The following is a 15,132-nucleotide window of genomic DNA, read 5'->3' as shown; positions in this document are numbered from 1 at the left end:
GAACTAATACAACACACCTATAACTAACTCCAAGAGCCTTAAATACAAATGTGACACATGGCTATATCCTAACATTCCCCCTCAAGCTTATGCGAGGAACAACCAAGCATAAGTTGTTACAATGTGAGCTAAACAAAGGGTAACACAAACGCTTGGTAAAAATATCAACATGTTGTTTAGCGGAAGCAACAAACTGTAGCAAAATTGAACTTTGTTGAACTCGTTCTCGTACAAAATGACAATCGATTTCTATATATTTAGCTTTGGAATGTAAAATTGAATTTTTTACCAATGCCATGGCAGAGATGTTGTCACAATGAAGTAGAGGAATTTTAGCATAAGGAAGATGTAAATCCTTGAGTAACTGTTGCAACCAAACCACCTTTGCAGTTGTGGTAGCCATAACTTGGTATTCAGCTTCTGTGGAGGATCTACTAATAATGTGTTGTTTCTTAGAGCTCCAAGATATGGGATTACACCCCAAAAACACTACAAAACCTGTGGTGGATCTCCTGTCATTAGGATCCCCAGCCCAATCTGCATCTGTGTATGCCTTAATATCCAAAGTACCAGGTTTAAAACATAATCCAAGAGTCATGGAACCTCTAAGATATCTCAAAATGCGTTTAACAGCAACAAAATGACTTTCCAATGGTGAGTGCATGAGCTGACAGACCTGATTGACTAAATAAGCAATATTCAGTCTTGTAAAGGTCAAATACTAAAGAGCACCAACAATACTCCTATAAAGGCCTGGATCATGAAATGAAGGACTACCATGATTGAGTAACTTCTGATTTGGATGACAAAGAGTTGTACAAGGCTTGATATCCATCATGTTGGTCTTATTGAGTAAATCAGAAACATATCTGGACTGATGCACAAGTAAACCCTGAGGCTGATACTCTATTTGAAGGCCAAGGAAATAATGTAGAATTCCTAAATCCTTCATATCAAATTCACTTGTTAATTGATTAATCACATCTTAAAATTGAGTATCACTATCACCACTGAGTATTATATCATCAACATACAGTAATAGCACAACAACATATTGTCCATCATGCTTCACATATAGAGAAGGATCAGCATATGAGGATTTGAAACCAAAGTAAGAAGAAACCTAGTAAATCTTTCATTCCAAGCTCGAGGAGCTTGTTTGAGGCCATAAAATTTGCACACAAACTCAGGGTGATCAAGATCAATAAAGCCTTGGGGCTGACACATATACACCTCTTCATCAAGGAATCCATGCAAAAAAGCATTCTTGACATCAAGCTGTTTTAATTTCCATCCTTTAACATGAGTCGCACTGTGGTTAGCTTGACCACAAGACTAAAAATTTCATAATAATTAAGACCTGCTTCTTGAGAAAAGCCTTTGGCCACCAACCTATCCTTGTATCGAGCAACTGAGCCATTAAGATTGCTTTTGATTTTATAGATCCATTTACAACCAACCAAATTTTTGTTAGGTGGAAAGAGGACTAACCTCCATGTTTTCTGTTTAACTAAAGCTGCCATTTCCTCTTCCATAGCATTCCTCCACTCAAATGACTTAGCAGCAGCAATGAAAGATTGTGGTTCTTTGATGGAAGAAGATTGAACCTGAGCAAGAAGAACCTTTTTCTTGAAAATACCAGACTTTGATTTGGTTTGCATTAGATGCGTATTCATCTAAGAAACAAAAACATGTTGCAGCTCTGGGACTTGAGAAACTATGACATCAGGATGAATTTAAGATGGTTCCAATGGTTGTGGAACTGTGTCCATAAAAGGAGAACTTCGAGCAGAGACAAGATCACAATGTGTTGTATAGCAGGACTGAGTAACAATATGGTTTTCAGATGAATTGGTAGATGAAGAAAAATGAATATAAGGAAATGGAATGGGGATAATGGATGGATGCTAAAATGTGTTAGGGTGAGGTACCTGAGATTGTGACAATGGTGATGGTGAACTACTTAAATGCACTGATAAGCTGGGGAATGTATCCTCATCAAACACAAAATGCCAAGAGACAATAAGCTTGTGGTCTCTAATAGCATAAAAAATATACCATTTGTATTGGGCTGCATATCCTAGAAATATGCATTGTGTGGTCTTTGGTGCCAACTTATTTTGTCTATAAGGTTTCAAGGTAGGATAACAAGTGCACCCAAACACCCTTAAATGATCAAGTCGAGGTAGAGAGTGATACAACACTTCAAAGGGAGACTTCATTTTTAAAACAGATGTAGGCATTCGATTAATAAGGAAAATGGTAGTGGCACAAGCATGAAACCAAAATTTGGAAGGAAGAGATGCTTTTTGGAGTAAGGTGAGGGCAGTTTCAACTATGTGTCTATTTTTCCTCTTAGCCAACCCATTTTGTTCAGGAGTGTAGAGACATGACATTTGATGCAAAATACCTTTGGTTTTGAGAAACTTTTGAAAGAAAGACCCAATAAATTGTCCACCACCATCACTTTGTAGCACCTTGATATTAATAGAAAAGAAATTTTGAATAAAAGCATGAAACTGAATGAAGATTTCGCAAATTGCAACTTTATTCATCATGGGAAAAATCCATGTATACCTTGTACATTCATCTATAAAAGACACATAGTATCTATAACCTTCTATAGACAAGGTAGGTGCAGGTCTCCACACATAAGTGTGAATGACTTCAAAGGGTACATTTGATTTAGATGCTACTAATGGGAATGGTAACTTTGTAAACTTGCCTTGCAAGCAAGAAGTACATGTTTGGGGTATGGAATTACAAGGAAAAGAAATAGCTGACTTACTAAGAGCTAATTGAACCACATAATTGGTTGGATGACCCAATCTGCAATGCCAAAGGATAGCATTAACTTTCTGTCCAAGATAAGCTACAAGTTTGAGCTGTGGTTGTTTGAACATTGGAAGAGGCTAAACAGCATTGTTACTCAGTCCTTGGAAGAGAACCTTATTGGTAACCTTGTCCTATATACACACAGAAAACTCATTAACAATACATCTACAATTATTGTCTTTACATAATTAATACATGGAAAGTAAATGTTAACATAATTGTGGGACATGGAGCACTGTTTATGAGAAGAAGTAGGAAGACAAGACTGTCCTATATGAAAAATGTGTAAACCTTCACCATTAGCTCCAATAACAGTTTCATTTGATGGATATGGTGTAGCAGCTTGCAAATTCGATAAATTGGAAGTCATATGATTGGTTGCACTGGAGTCAAGCCACCAAAACTCTTGATATGATGCAGAAGATGAAAGATTGGTCTTTGCAGTGAAAGCCACATGAAAGGTAGCTTGCTCTGCCATAGAATGATTATGCATGTACTGTGGAGTCACATTTTAAACAGGATGCTGAACCTATGAACAAGGAGCCTAAATTTGCTATGACATAGGCTGAGACATAGACATAGGAGAATTGCCCCTGTCAAAACATGTGGCTGTAGTATGACCAGCTCGATTGCTGATTAATTTGACATCCACGTTGAAAGCAATGTAGTTCTTAATGTCCATTTTTATCACAAATCTGACAAATGAGCATAGGATTATAAGTCTGCACTGATGACATTTGAGGATTAAAACTCTAAAAATTAGCCTGAGATTGAGACTGAGCATTGGTTGAAGTACAACCCTGAAATCCAGAGTTAAATTTCTTCCCCTTGCCTTTATACTTGAAATTGTTCCCCCCTGAAATTGTTGTAAGTATCAAATCCTGCTTGTGAGACAAAAGCATAAGGTCCAGTGTGAGAAGGAAATGCCAACTGCTGAAACTGTGTGAATTGAGGCATTTAACCCATTTGTGCCATATTAGGCATTGGAGCTAAGTGTGACATCTGCGCAACATGAGGCATTTGAGGATCTGGGGAAAACTGATAGGATGAATAACCATTAACACAAAGTTGCCAGAGAAGGTTTTTGTACCAGATGTCCCACCTAACTCATACATAGAGCCTGAACTATTGGCATACATTACAGTCATCAGTGGTTGTTTAAAACCTTCTTTAAGAGTTGCTTCTTCAGCTTTTAACTAAGACCTGAGTTCTTTCTGTGAAACTAGGTTTTCTCTTACTCTAATAACAACCTTAATAGTATTGTATTCTGGTGGTAAACCCTTGAAAGCAACAATGGCAATGTGTTCATCAGATATGACTACACCCTCTGCAACTAACTGATCTCTGTTATCTTTCATCCTTCAAAGATAAAGATCAATAAATTCGGCCCCTTTTTTAATGTTTTGTAAATCAATTTTCATTTGTACAATGTTTGTTTTGGTCATGCTAGAGAATCCATCTTTCAAATTAATCCACATTTCCTTTGAACTTTGACAACCAATGATACAAGATAATGCAATAGGAGACAAAGTTATAGTGATAAGAGTCATCAAGGCTTTATCATGAATTTTTTAAACTTTGTAAGCATCAGTTACAGAACGGTTATTAATCACAGTGCCATCAGCAGTGTCAACTACAGTATGTTTCTTAGGGCAGGGAATAAAATCATTAAGAAAACCCATAATGCCATTGCCCGCTAATAGTAATTCGATTTGGAAGTTCCAAGTAACATAGTTAGAATCATCTAATTTGACTGTAATAGTATTGCCAACACTTGGTATCAGGGAAGAAATAGGTGATTGAGTAAGAGCTAATTGTGTAGAAGTCTCCATGTTTAATCAACAAATAACAATCTTTTCTTCAACTGTAAGGAGTCGAGAATCGCAAACAAGAATCGATTGCTTTGCACAAAGTGTGCACAACAATTGATTAGCAAGTAGCAGAAATCTTCAACAAACACACCAACAACCCGCGAGAAACCAACAATTGACTTGTAGAAACTAACAATCAATGCCTCAATCGACAACAAGATTCACAGCAAGACTCACAAAATGAAGCAAGAAGTCAAGAAACTCAATAGATACCTTCAACCAAAGCGACAAACTTCAACGACATTGATAAACGAGAGGAAAAACATAAACAAAAAAAAAATCCCCAAATTCTAGGGTTTGAGTAACCAACCGACTTCGACTAGAAAACAATAGATTTCCAGTGATCAAGAAAACACTACCGAAACAAGAACGAAGAAAAACGGAAACACCAGGATCATCAGGCAACGGCATCAGCAATTGCCCGCAATGATACCATGATAACAATGCTACTATATGTAAGGCAGAGAAGCAATAGAGGTGAAAAGCACGAAGAACTCGAGAGAGAAAGAAGATAGGGAAAATTTTCTATTTTTCATTACTTACAATTATGACCCACTTGTCTTATAAATACAAAACACCTATAACTAACTCCAAGAGCCTCCGATTCAAATGTGACACATGGCTATATCCTAACATATATGAGAGATGATAACCCATGTACAACTTAAGGAATTGGAAGCATCGGGATCAAGCATCATGACGATGTGATTCAAGAATTGCATGGTGTAAGGTACGTCCTAAATCTGAAGAAAAATTTGATCTCACTAGGCACTCTCGAGTCACAAGGCTACAAGTTTTATTCTGATAGCAACATGCTCAAAGTTGCTGAAGAAGCACTTGTCATAATGAAAGGGCCTCATAATGGCTTACTTGATATGTTACAAGGAAAGACTTTAGAAAATGGAGTGGCTATGGTAGTTGATGAAGTGCAAAGTGATAAAAGTGACTTGTTCACATTATGGCACATGAGGTTGGGACATGTAGGAGAAAAAGCATTGCAAGGATTGATCAAGCAAGGGTGTTTAAAAGGAGCAAAAACTGGAAAGATAGAGTTCTGTGAGTACCCCGTTCTTGGCAAACAAACAAAGGTGAAATCTGGCTCAGTTGTTAATCAAATGAAAGGGATTTTGGACTATGTTCACTCTGATGTTTGGGGGCCTGCAAAGAATGCTTCTTTAGGTGGAAAAAGATGGTTTGTATCTTTTATTGATGACAACTGTCGCAGATCATGGATATATATAATGAAACAAAAGGACAAGATTCTTGACATCTTCCTGGAATGGAAGAACATGGTGGAGAACAAGATTGGAAAGAAGATTAAGATACTGAGAAGTCACAATGGAGGGGAATATACCTCTGATCCTTTCTTCAAATTGTGTAAAAAGGAAGGGATTACTCGACATTTCAGTGTTAGACATACTCCACAACAGAATGGGATTGCAGAGAGACTAAATAGGACCTTGCTCGAGAAAGTTTGTTGCATGCTATCTCAAGCTAAGCTGCCAAAAAGATTTTGGGTAGAAGCTTTAAGCTATGCATTTCATGTGCTTAATCGACTACCATCAACAACATTAGAGGGTAGAACACCCATTGAAGTATGGTCTAGAGAACCAGCTCAGGACTATGATAAGCTACGAGTGTTTGGATACAATGCCTACTTTCATGTGAAGGAAAACAAACTGGATCCATGAGCCAAGAAAGTTGTCTTTATGGGATTCAATAGTGGTGTGAAAGGCTTCAGACTTTGGTGTCCCAAGTTAAACAAGATTATAGTAAGTAGAGATATGGAATTTGATGAAAGTCACATGAAATTAAAGGAAGATGTTCAGATGGTGAAGCTTAGGGAACAAGTAATTGTGAATTCATAGCCAAGTAAGGAAGTTGTGGAATAAGAAAGACAAGGTAATCAACTTGAGCATGAAGAGATTGACCATGAAAAAGAAACACCATCAGAAGAACTAGAGATACAAGATGATTGCATAACCAAAAGGAATGGAAAAAGAGACATATCCCTACCTACGAGATATAAAGATTGCATGGCCTGCATGGTATATGCATTGCCAGTAATTGAGGCTGAAATTCCCACTAATTTTGAAGAAGCTGTAAATAATGAAGAAGATAGTAAATGGCATGATGCAATGGACGATGAAATGCTTTCCCTTCACAAAAATAAGACTTGGAAATTGGTGGAGCTGCCTAGAGGAATGAAAGCAATTGGCTACAAATGGGTTTATGCAAAGAAGGATAAAGGGGATGACAAGAGCTTGGTAAGATTTAAAGCTAGGCTAGTGGCTAAAGGATATGCTTAGAATGAGGGAATAGATTACAATGAGTTTTTTTCTCCTATGGTTAAGCACTCCTCCATTCAAATATTGCTTGCCCTAGCTGCACAATTCAACCTTGAATTGGTACAACTAGACATGAAGATTGCACTCCTTCATGGTAATTTGGATGAAGAGATTTATATGAGACAACCCGAGGGGTATCAAGTGAAGGGCAAAGAAAGATTGGTTTGTAAGCTTAGAAAATCTCTTTATTCTTTGAAGAAGTTTCCAAGGCAGTGGTATTTAAGATTTAATAAGTTAATGAAGGGTCAAGACTATACAAAAAGTCACTATGATCACTGTGTTTATCACAAGAAGTTGAAAGATGGTTCGTTCGTGTACTTGTTAATCTATGTGGATGACATGCTCATAGCCTCAAGCAATTTTCAGAGATAGAAAAGTTGAAGGAGCAAATGAGAAGGGAATTTGAAATGAAGGATCTCGGTGAAGCCAAGAAAATATTGGGAATGGAGATCACAAGGGATAGACAAAAAGGTTTGGTGTGTTTATCTCAGAAGCAATATCTTGAGAAGTTGTTACAAAAGTTTGGAGTAACAAAAGACACTAAGCATGTAGGAACTCCATTAGGTGCTCACTTCAAGTTGAGCAATCAACAATGTCCCAAAACTAATGAAGAAAATATGAAGATTAATGGTATTCCATATGCTAATTTGGTTGAAGGATTAATGTATGCTATAGTGTGTACTCATCCTAAATTAGCACACGCAGCTGGAATTGTTAGTAGATTCATGCATAATCCTGGAAGAGAGCATTGGAATGCTGCTAAGTGAATACTAAGGTATTTACATGGAATAAGGGACAAAGGTATTTGTTTTGAAAGACATGATGAAGGAATTGATAAGTTCTCAATTGGATATGTGGACTCAGACTTTGCTGGAGACTTAGACAAGAGAAGATCGACGACTAGGTATGTGTTTACTATGGCAAAGGGTCATATATGCTTGAGATCAATATTACAACCAACGGTGGCACTATCAACCATATAAGCAGAATACATGGCGACCACTAAAGCTATCAAAGAAGCAATGTGGACTCTATGGTAGTTGGGACACTTAGGTGTAGAACAACACAAGTTGGATGTATATTATGACAGCCAAAGTGCCATTTATTTGGCCAGATATCACGTACACCATGCTAGGACTAAGCACATTGATGTATGATATCATTTTGTGAAGAGAAGTGGTAGTTGAAGGTGAGATTTGTCTAAAAAAAGGTTGCTACAGAAGATAATCCAACAGATATGTTGACAAAAATGGTTAATGCAACTAAGTTCGAGCACTGCTTAGATTTGGTGTAGTTAAAGCAAGTTTGATCTTGCGATATGGTGGAGCAACAAAAGTTGTTTGGTGCCTTCTTATGGATTTCATGCCAAGGTGGAGATTGTTGGATTTGGCATTAAATCAACATGCCTAAACTAAAAAGGATTAAGATATCTTGGATGCATGATATTTGGATTTGTGTTTCCTAGTTGGTTTAGGATTTGGTTTTAGTATAGGATTTGGTTTCCTATGTTCTAGGGACTTTGTGTAAACCTAGGACATCTATTTTTGAGAGCCATAAGTTTGTATACTTGAGAACACTTTGTGTTTGTGAGTTCTGTTGTATTTGTTGGTAATCAATAAAGCTTATGTTGTTAGAGAGCTACTCCTATATTGGAGGAACTCTGGAATCATTGTGTTTTGTTTATTGCTTGAATGGTTTTTGGTTTAATTTCTAATAGAAGGGACGTCAACAATGGAAGAAAGTTCACATGTGCTTATGGAGCATCTTCTATGAATAGTGGACCTTCTCAATGGGAAACTTAAGAAGTTTGACAATATGACGATCAATGATACCTTGGACCTTCTCAAACTCGTTGGAAAGTTCTTGGTAAAAGTTGTTGGAAGCCATTGCAGAAAAAGCTTTAAATTTCTGGAGAAATGTGAAGGTTTCCTTGAAAGTTTGAAAGCTTGGAGAGAGTTTTGAGATTTTTGAAAGCGTAAGAGAAGAAAAGAAAATATTCTCAGTTTTTATAGGACAAATGATGAGGGGGGACTTCGAGGTTTAATAATTGTTTAATGAATAAATCTCAAAGTAACTCCTCTAATAATCACAATTTTAGGAATTGGAAGGGTTTGAGCTGTCATTACAATATCGCATTATGTACAATAACAATGAGGTCTGAGTTTCAAGGCACGGTCCTTAAAAATTAACTTTTCGGCGTCCATGTGCTTGTAGTGTGGGAAGCATGAAATGGCCGAAGGCAGGTAGACATCGTGGAACTTCAACATGTGTCAGTTTGTGGCGGTCGAGGGGAGTGGCGTAGATACAGGAATCGAGTGCATTACATGTTTGAGTTAGTGAGTCTTAACTTCCTTAAGACAATTGGCCAGATGTCCTTGGCCGAGTAACGTTTCACTTCTTCAAAACCTCTTAGCCAAAGGTTCTTGGCCAAAGATTCCAGAAGCAAGGGGGTAATGTTTGGGCCCAAAGTAATGGATTTGGGCCAAGTAAGATTATGGGATCAGCCCATAGTAAGACAGACTTAAGTCTCAGGTCTGTTTGGATAAGAAGACTAGCCCAAAGTAGTTTAGCCGAGTTTGAATTAATGATGGACACTTGAAAATCAAGAATGAATTCAGCTAAGTCATGATTTAATCAGGAGTCTTCAAAGATCAGGATGGCATAATAAGATTTGTAATATTCTAAAGATCTAATTAGAACAAGGAGAGAATTGAATGCCAAGAGATGACTAGGTTCAGAGTCCTAAGTATGGTACGAGTGGTCGAGTTCAATCCAAATAAGAAGATGATTCATTATTGGATCAAGACATGTCGAGGAGATTTAGTCTGGATGGGACTCTACCTCGACACCAGGTGAAAATCACTCTTATAAATAGAAGATGGTTTGCAACATTCAAGGGACCTTCAAAACAACATACAAATCTGCCTTGTGCAACTTCTCGCTCTACATGAAACCCTTTCATCTTTGAGAAAAACACTAATCTCCCTAACTTCGTCAATCACATCTTACAGTTTGTATTGGACAACACTATGTATGGCAACCTCGTCGAGCACGTCTTACATTTTGTATTGGATAACACTATGCTCGACAACCGACGACATCTTACAGTTTGTATTAGACAACACTGGCATTGTAACATCAAATAGTCGTGGAACATCTTATAGTTTGTATTGGACAACACTACTCCAAGTTCGGTTAACTACCTATCCAAGTCTCTATCAACAAGGGTTCTTTGAGTCCTTGTTGGAAGAGGTCACTTCATTAGCTTTCTCGGCAAAGTGAGGTGTTACCAGGCTACATCATTTGAAACATTGAAAGCCGGGCCAGTTTTATGATTAGATATTCACAAGTACACTTCAACGACCAAACCACATTTACAATCAAGACACTTATAATCTTTGAATATTTGTGTCCATACAATTTGATACCGATTTGGGGCACTTATATTTGCACAAATATAATTGAAGTAGTCGAGCCTAGTGCAGACGGTTTGTGAACTTCACAGAGACTAACGACATTGTCTTCAGGCTCTAGAACCTAGAGGTCGAGACAAGTTCCTTCCTCAACCGTAATCGCAAAATACAACAACACGTTTCAAACCACCACCACCACATTCATTCACTCACCGATCGAGCTCGGTCGACGAGTTGGCACATCCCACATTCAACCGAAGGATTTAGTTAGCTCATTAACTATTCGACAATCATGCCACGTAAGTTAAATAATTTTTACAGTCAACAACATGATTGATCGTGTAACAAATAATCTGCTCCAGTTAGTGCCAAATATAAATTTGCCACAAAACCTATATGTCCATCTTGATTTCTTGTATTAAAATTTGAAAGGCCCCTCCAACATCGACTCTTGCAATGTGAAACAGATTAGTGACACTTAAGAATTTTCTTGTCAAAAGCTCATGGTTTTGAACCTTTTCACCTCTTAAAAAAGAAAAAACAAGTAATTGCAACTAGACCTGGCATTCATGTCGTGTTTTCCGTGTTCGTGTCGTTTTCGTGTCATACCCGATATCTTAACGGGTCGTGAAGTGTAATACCCGTTAAAATAAACGGGTAAAATGACCCGACCCGAAATCGACCCGATAATATTAACAGGTAATATAACCCGACCCGTTACCCGTTAAGGAAAATATATTTTAAACCAATAAATAATCAAATGAAAAACATAATACTAAATAAGTATATACATACCATATTGTCACATCCAAAACATAAAAATGCATTTTTCTTTTAAGTATATTTTCACTTACCTAAAGTCTTTAATAGTTTTTTAATTAATGTAGAAGTGTAAAAAATATAGAAAGCATATATAAACGCTCGTAATGACAATCTTTACAACTTTCATGAAGAGCTTAACTTTGAAATTCGCCACTATAATCATATAAATCATGATCAAAATTTAAACGTTGATTGTTGTTTACATTTACGCTACATTGTTCTCATCAAATTTTGTTTTTTCAAATTTTGTTTTTTGAAAACTTGATCTATTAGAGGATGCAAGAAGATGAACGGTTTGGTTCGTTGATATTATATTAAGAGTTTTACGATTAGTGAAAATCTTGCTTGATGTTTATAAAGTTTCTACAAACTATATGACATCGACTTATATTTCAGTTAATCGTAAATATCGAAACATGATATCAAAGATCTGAACCGTTCATCTTCTTACATCTGCCAGATGATCATGTTTTCAAAAAAGAAAAATTTTAAAAATGAAATTCAATAAGAAGAATAAAGCGTAAATGAAAATTAACGGTTAAATATAAATTTAAGGTTTATGAATGATAGTGTTGGATTTCGAAGCTGACCCCCCTTCATGAAAGTTGTAAAGTTTGTCACTATGAGTGATTGTATATTTTTTTTTTACATTTTTTACACTTCTACAATAATTATTATTGATTTTTCCCTCAAATAAAAAACATTATTCATGAAGGTTTGGAGGATTTTAAAAATCTAAACGATAATGTAAGTGTAACCATTATCTACTCATAGAGAAATAATGATGAATCACGAGTGTTTATATATTCTTTCGCATTTTTCATACTTGTATGTATATCTTCTTAGTTCTTGCCTATACAAATACTATATTAGTTTATTTTAATTTTGGACAACAATTTGTTAAGTAAAATTTATCCTAGTAGTGATAATAAGGAATTCTCATAATAAAAATAAATAATGACTAAAACTTTTTTTTTGAACTTATATAGAATAATAATACAAAACTATATGTTTAATATAGAATATATTGTATATATTAATGACACACCTCAACCGAGATCGAGGCATGATGGCCGTCACGTGAGGGTGACGTAACCATGTGCACAGTCGAGAAGCAATAAAGATAAGAAATATACGAATAAATAAAAACCGAAAGCTACTAATGTGCACTAATAAACAAGAAGTGTTAGGAGTGAGATACAAGTGTAAATACTCATAATCAGAGCATAGAAAGTCTAGGTGCAGTCCAGTACAACAAATACTAATTATACAGTATCAAAAGACGTCCTACAATTATTTTATTCTATCAGAACCGCCAAGATCCTCAAAGCCACCAACAACAAGTCTACCTAAAACATGGAGGGGTGCAAAATTGAAAATGTGAGTGGGCAAAAACAAATGTTTTTCAAGACCATTTCATCATTAAAATGCTCTAACCCCTCATTGTAAAACATGTATAATTTTCCCAAAAGTAGAATATAAACATATGCATATATATATATGTATATATATATATATATATATATATATATTTCAATTCAAATCATGTTTCACATATTCATAATCATAAGTATGCCATGCCAAGATATACACAGAATAAGTAATTCAGGTGAGAATAAATTCCTGGAATTTAACATATTAGCTGGAACCCCTATGGAAGTCTGTACGGCTGAATTCATAGCTCATTAGTCAATCTAGTCGGAGTCACTACCATGACCTATATGGCACTACACACTACACTGCACACAAGTTGGAACCACTAAAAAGGTCTGTACGACAAGACTAGGTGTAATATAATTATGCTCAATACTACGCTCTCATGATAGTTGGCGATAAATCGTTAGTCACCTACAAGTCGGAACCACCTATGATGGTCTGTATGACAAGACTGTGCACCGAAATTGGATCCAAAGTGAGCATGTGGTGCGGGAGGTGACATTATATACAGGCCTGTGCCATATCTCTGGCTAATCACTAACACTGGGATGCACGTTTATGAGCTCTATGCTTCTCAATTAATCACAACCGTTATTCACATTCATAATTCATAAACTCACCTGGGCTTACCTGAGCGTCCACAGCACCACAACTATATATTAAGCATACAATTCTATGTTTAGGCATAAATCAATAGGCATGGCATTTTCAAAGCATAACTCATTTAAATGCATTTTCTGGGAAAATATCAAGCATATACGTATATACTTAAAACCAAAAGCCCACTCACTGGTATGTCGAAGGGTCGTAGCCCCTGAGTCGCCCTTGATTGCCCTCGTCCTCGGGATAAGCCTCCCTTATATGCGAAACAACTATAAAAACGTTAATTTAAAGCACATAATCAATACTAGCTAATAACTTCTCATACATTGCTCAAATGGGATGTTTGAATATACCAACGTGATCTACACAACCTCACGAACATCCCCATATTTTTAGAAAAAATTTCTGACCACCCACACGCCACCCACACGCAGGGAACCCTAGCATAATCCCTAACTACCATTAGGAATATTCTGTCAAAATAAAGGAATATTCTGTCCAAATTACCTGACGCCGTTACTCTCCGTTAAGAATATTCCGTCAACTTTGACAGAATATTATTCTGTCTTCTCCAATGAACCTCATCGGTCGTCGCTGTCGCCGGAAAACTGGAAAAACTTTAAATCGTCATTTCTTCTTCAATTCTCAACCAAATTTCATGAAATTTTCACCAAAATGAAGCTCTAAACATGAAGAACACAACTTTACCAATTTTAAGCTCCAAAAATCACGGAATCTCGTTGAAGAAATCTCAAATTTCTGATCACCTCTGCAACGTGTTGAAACTGGGTTTCCCGACGTCCATTTCACCTTGTTTTTCTTCTCCGAGTTTAGTGGAGATGATCTAAAGCTCCGTATAAGCTCAAAAACCACTGAAACCTTCACATTTATGTGTGCATGAACATTACCATAATCGAGGGTTACGGTTCTTGGGTTTTCCGATGGTTCCACGACCTGAAAATGGTATAGTTGAGATCCTAGGGCTGTCTAGAACTCAAAGACAGTCACCATAGGCTCAATCTATAAAAATTTGGGTTGGTTTGGAGTTTAACCGTACGATGGTACGGTAATGGAGGAGAGAGAGAGAGAGAGAGAGAGCACGTGAGGGAGAGAGGGATCAGGATCCTCTCCTGAGCAGATGGAGAGGATCCTCCTGATCAAGCCCATCAGGCCGTTCATTTTTTATCCAACGGTTATAATTATTATAACTTTTAGAAGGGCCCCTGTTTGTAACCGTTGGATAAAAAATGAACGGCTCGATGGGCCTGGTCAGGAGGATTCTCTCCATCTGCTCAGGAGAGGATCCTGGTCCGGGAGAGAGATCTTTTGGGTGTGTGTGTGTGGTCCTCACACTAACACATCACCAAACAACCTTTTACAACACCAACCATAAAAATATCTAGGTCTAAACTTGACCAAAATAAACTAGGGCAATAAAATAAATTGAAAATTTTGCCCAATTCGAACGACTCGATCCATCCCTCAGGGTAATTCCTTCAATTCACATAATCGAGAATATAATACAATAAGTTCAGGGATGGGCTGTGACAATTAATATGGCTATTGTATTTTATAATAAATCTTTTAGTAATTAAACTTTAAAATTATCAAAATAAATTTTTTCTTAACGGGTCGAAACGGGTTACCCACACGTTACCTGCGTGTATACCTGTTAAGAACCCGTTATTAATGGATTCTTAAAGTGTCATCTGATAATGATCCGATAAGTTATCGTGTTAACTCAAAACCTATTATTTTGATGTCATTTTTATATGGTGTTACCGTGTCGTGTGAGAACTGCGA

This window comes from Malus domestica, chromosome 13 (genome assembly GCF_042453785.1).
Source record: "Malus domestica chromosome 13, GDT2T_hap1".
In the NCBI taxonomy this organism is placed as follows: Eukaryota; Viridiplantae; Streptophyta; class Magnoliopsida; order Rosales; family Rosaceae; genus Malus; species Malus domestica.
This window is presented reverse-complemented; position numbering follows the sequence as displayed.